This window comes from Mus caroli, unplaced genomic scaffold (genome assembly GCF_978045245.1).
Source record: "Mus caroli unplaced genomic scaffold, Mus_caroli_1 scaffold_5, whole genome shotgun sequence".
Taxonomy (NCBI): Eukaryota; Metazoa; Chordata; class Mammalia; order Rodentia; family Muridae; genus Mus; species Mus caroli.
The window spans coordinates 132,637,557-132,642,432 of NW_028227260.1; the positions used below are offsets into that span (position 1 = coordinate 132,637,557).

Consider the following 4,876-nt stretch of genomic DNA (forward strand, 5'->3'; position numbering starts at 1 on the left):
AGCTACATAGCAAGGTCAATGCCACCCTAGGCTACACGAGTTCCTGTCCCAAATGCGTTTTTTAAAGGAGGACAAGAGAAATGTCTAAGTCAGCAAAATACTTGGCATGCAAGTATGAAGACATGAGTCCAGATCCACAGCGGGGTTCATCTCAGCTTGGGGAAAGCAGAGGCACGAGAATTGCAGGGCCTCCTGCTCAACAGTCTAACCAGTCAGCAAACTCCAGGTTTGATAAGAAGCCCTCTCTCAAAAAATAAGGTGAAAGGTTGGTGAGATATCTCAGCAAGTTAAGGCAACCACTGCCAAACCTGTAGACCTGACTTTGACCTCCAGGATTCACATGGCGGGAAGAGAAAACCAACTCCTGCAAGCTGTCCTCTGACCCATCTCTCTGTCTCTCTGTCTCTCTGTCTCTGTCTCTCTCTCTTTACACACACACACACAATAAATAAATAAATAAATAAATAAATAAATAAATAAATAAATAAGTGTAACAAAAGCTAAGATGAAGAGTGCTTGACGTGGATACCAAAGTGCGCATGCATCTGTACTTGCACACACAAGAAGGGGCATAAACACAAAACATTTTTTCCTTTTGTTGAAAACAAGATTTTATTCTCAAGTGGTATATCCTGCTTATGGCTTGCCCTCCCTCTACTTCTTCTAGTTCTTCCCCACCTCCCCTTCCATCTGGATCCACCCTCTTCCCATCTCTCATGAAAAACAAGTTTCTAAAGGATAATTTAAAAAAAACATAGTAAAATAAAACAAAAACAGTCACATCAATGTTGGACAAAACAAACCAATGGAAAGAAAAGAGCCCAAGAGAAGGCACAAGGAACAGACTCAGGAAACCCATAAAAATACTCAACTGGAAGCCATAATGTGTATACAAAGGAGCTGTGGGGAAAAGGAGAAAAGATAAAATATAAATAATACAAAAATAAAAATATCAAGATAAAATATTTTTAAAAAGAAAGAAAGAAATAAAGAAGCCCAGACATTATATTATGAGACAAGGAACCTCCAAAGATGCTGTGAGTTCATTTTCTGTTGGCCTTCTACTGCTGAGCATGCAGCCTACTCTCAAGAGTAGTTGATTTCCTCTATGAACCATCCTAGGAGAAGACTAAATTTCCATTTGCAAATGGCTATCCATTGAAGATAGCTTCTGTGTTCAGGATGAAGCATGTGTCCACTTCTCCTTTCAGCTCTAGGACCTCATCTGGTGCAGACCAGTAAAAGCCCTATGCATGCTGCCCCAATCTTTGAGAGTTCATATGTGTGTTAATCTTGTTGATTTAGAGAGTGTCTTAGTCAATGCTCTGTTGCTGTGAAGAGACACCATGCCCCAGGAAAGTTTTACAAAAGAAAGCATGTAATTAGGGGCTGGCTTGCCATTTTAGAGGCTTAGTTCATTATCATCATGGCAGGGAACATGGCAGTTCACACAGCACTGGAGAAGTAGCTGAAAGCTCCATCCTTATCCACAGGGAGAGAGCTGGCCTGCAGTTTTGAAACCTCAAAGCCCACATTCAGTGACACACTTTCTCCAATAAGGCTACCACTCTCTGATAACCAAACATTTAAATCTATGAGCCTATGGTGTCCGTTCTCTTTTAGACAACCATAGTATTTGTTCCCACCTCTCTTTCAGGAGGAAGCATCTCTGATGATGGCTTAGCAAAAAAGGCACTGATCTATGGGTACATATTCATGTATCAAAAAGACTAGCACATGAGGTAATGGCTCTATGGAAGCAATGGCTTGACTTCCCCATATTCAGTGAGTTGTGCAGATGTTATCTTCAGGAATGGAGCCCTGCTGTCAGTTTGTGGAGAGCAACCTAGTCTTGGAAACAAACTGGGTTGTTTGAGGATTCCCATGGGACCTCTTTGGACAACAACTCAATTATATGTAACCCAGTCCTAGTACTGGAAGCTTCATTTGGTGACAAGAGGTGTCCAGTTGAGGCTCTGTCTCCCCCATTATTTGGCAATTTCATATAGAGAACATTCATATATGTATATATTTTTGGAAGCTTCTACTCTATTAGGTCTGATGCTATCCCTGAAATGGCCTTTAATTTTAGCTGTCTTTCCCCATTCATCCTCTCTCAATCAAGGTTAATCTAGATAAAAACAAATGGGGAAAGAAAAGGGAACAGAAGACACCAAGTCAAATGGGGAGGGGTGTTAAAAAGTCAAATGTTTTGTTTTTGCATATGAGAATGAAGACCGGGCTGGAGAGATGGCTCAGCCGTTAAAGGCTAGGCTCACAACCAAAAATATAAGAGAATGAAGACCACTTTCAGTTATTACATTGTCCAGATTCCAGAAAATGTCACTACCACTCTGAAGGGATGCACAGTTTTGGTGAAGGGTTCCAGAGGAAGCCTTTGAAAGGTGTTGAACCACATCAGTGTAAAAATGTGATCTCCTTGGAAAGAAAAAGAGGAGGTTATAGGTTGAATTCAAGATGGGGAAACAGAAGGGCCATTGTGTGAAATATCTGGAGTCACTTACAGACTGTGATGAAAGGAATTACCCTGGGCTTCAGTTACACCATGAGGTCTTTGTACCCACCCCACCCCCATTATCAACGCTGTTGTTGTTGTTTTTTAAATCAATATTGGTATTCAAGAGAATGAATCTCTTGTTAAAATCTAAAACTTGTTTAACGGAAAATTTCATCTGCAGGGTTTGGATGAAAATGGGTGCCCCTTGCTCTGTTTATCAAGCCCAGAAAGATGAATGAATCTCAGAAGGAAACAATATTGAGGCAGTCCCTAGGTAACCAACTCCTCCTTCTGTCAGGCTCCCAACTTGGGGTGCCCACCTTCCCCATGGCCTGGCACCTGGCTTTAGACTTTATCTTCTTACTCCCATAGGGAGTGGGGAGGATGGGTCAGGAAAGCTGGAGCTGGGCTGGGTGGACCCTCTGATCTGGATAAGCTCCCAAGGCCCCCAAGTGGGCCTATAATGGGGACGGAGGGTAGACAAGGCTTGGGGGTGTTGGGGATCTCCCCACGTACCCCACTGTGATAGTTTGTATATGCTCAGCCCAGGGAATGGCGCTATTTAGGAAGTGTGGGCTTGGTGGAGTAGGTGTATCACTGTGGGTGTGGGCTTTAATACTCTAGTCCTAGCTGCCTGGAAGCCAGTCTTCTCCTAGCAGCCTTCATATGAAGATGTAGAATTCTCAGTCCCTGCACCATGCTTACCTGGATGCTGCCATATTCTGCCTTAATGATAATGGACTGAACCTCTGAACCTGTTAAGTCAGTCCCAATTAAATGTTGCATTGGTCATGGTGTCTGTTCACAGCAGTAAAACCATAACTAACTTAGACAGCCATCACCTACCATAAGAGTTCTATGGAGGAGGAGTAGCCTATTGTGAACCTTAGGTTGGACTGGGACTAATGCCCCAAGTTGGCCTGGAGACTTTGCAGCCTTAGGCCGGACAGGAGCACGAGTGGAGAGGAACTCAGAGAGGGCCTCTCTTAAGCACTGTACTCTCCACCCCAGTGCTGTGAAGTTGGAGAAGATGGAACCAAGTCCCCAGGTGTCTCAGGACATGAAAGCTCTGCAGATAGAACTGGAGAAGTTTGCCAAACTGCTGAAGCAGAAGAGGATCACTTTGGGGTACAACCAGGCCGACATGGGGCTCACCCTGGGTTCTCTTTGGAGAAGTGTTCAGCCAGACCACCATCTGCAGTTTTAAGGCCCTGCAGCTCAGCTTCAAGAGCTTGTGTAAACTGCAGCCCCTGCTGGAGAAGTGGTGGAGGAAGCAGACAACAATGAGAACCTTCAAGGATGCATGCAAACCCTGGTGTAGGCCTGCAAGAGAAAGCAGATGAGCATTGAGAACCCTGAGAAGGGGAACCTGAAAAACACTTTTCTGCAGTGCCGGAAGCCTAACCTGCAGCAGGTCAGCATCATCCTCAAACAGCTTGGGTTGTGGTTCTGTAACCTACGCCAGAAGGGCAAACAAATGATCAAGCATCAACTATTCCCAACAAGTATGAAGCTGCAGGGCCTCCTTTGGGGGAGAGCTATATCCTTTCCTTTGCTTCCAGGGCCCCATTTTGGTGCCCTGGGGTATGTGAACCCCCATTTCACAACACTGTACACATTGGTCCCTTTTTGCGAGGATAAGACCTCTCCCTTCTGTTCCTGTCACTGCTCTAGGCTCTCCCATGTATTCAAGTTGAGGCAACATCCCTGCCTGGGGATGAAGTGAGCCTAGGAAAAGGAAGTGGATAAGGAGAGCCTGGAGCCACCATGGCTTTGGGGTTAAGTTCACTGACTGAGGAAAGTTTCAAAGCACAGAAAGGGTAGAGAGGAAGATGAAGTTATGCTGTTGAGTGTGAGCCGTCACTCACCACTTTGTTCTTGAATTTAAAAAGCCTGGGACACAGTAAAAAAAAAAAAAGATTGAATTTGTTTCAAATTTAGCAATCTGCAGCAGTTAAAAACAAAACAAAAGGATTCTAAAACCTTTTGGATAGTGTCTATGTTTATGCAAAAAGGACGGAGCAATAGGCCGAAAAGAAAAACTGGAGGAAAAATCCTACAGTTTCTCCTGCTGGTGCAAGCATAGCTTGTGTAGTACACAGAAAGCTGTTGAATTGTACACTTAATTCTGTAATATGTGAATTATGTATCACTGTTATTTTTAATACAAATAAATTAAACATACCAATCAAATCATCCGGGTTGCCAGAATAAAAGTAAAACCAGACTACTGCACACAGCATACATCAAATCCACCTTAACCGTTGAAAGGCAAAGAATGGAGAGAGGTACCTTTTGCTTATGCTAAGCCTGAACAGATTGATGAAGCTGTGTTTCTCTAAAAGCTTTACTAGAGAT

General features: G+C 43.6%; 1 pseudogene; it reads left to right on the plus strand.

The window, feature by feature from the left end:
- Window positions 1-2,845: 2,845 nt before the first annotated feature.
- On the plus strand, window positions 2,846-4,215 carry LOC110287346 (POU domain, class 5, transcription factor 1-like; annotated as a pseudogene).
- Window positions 4,216-4,876: the final 661 nt, after the last annotated feature.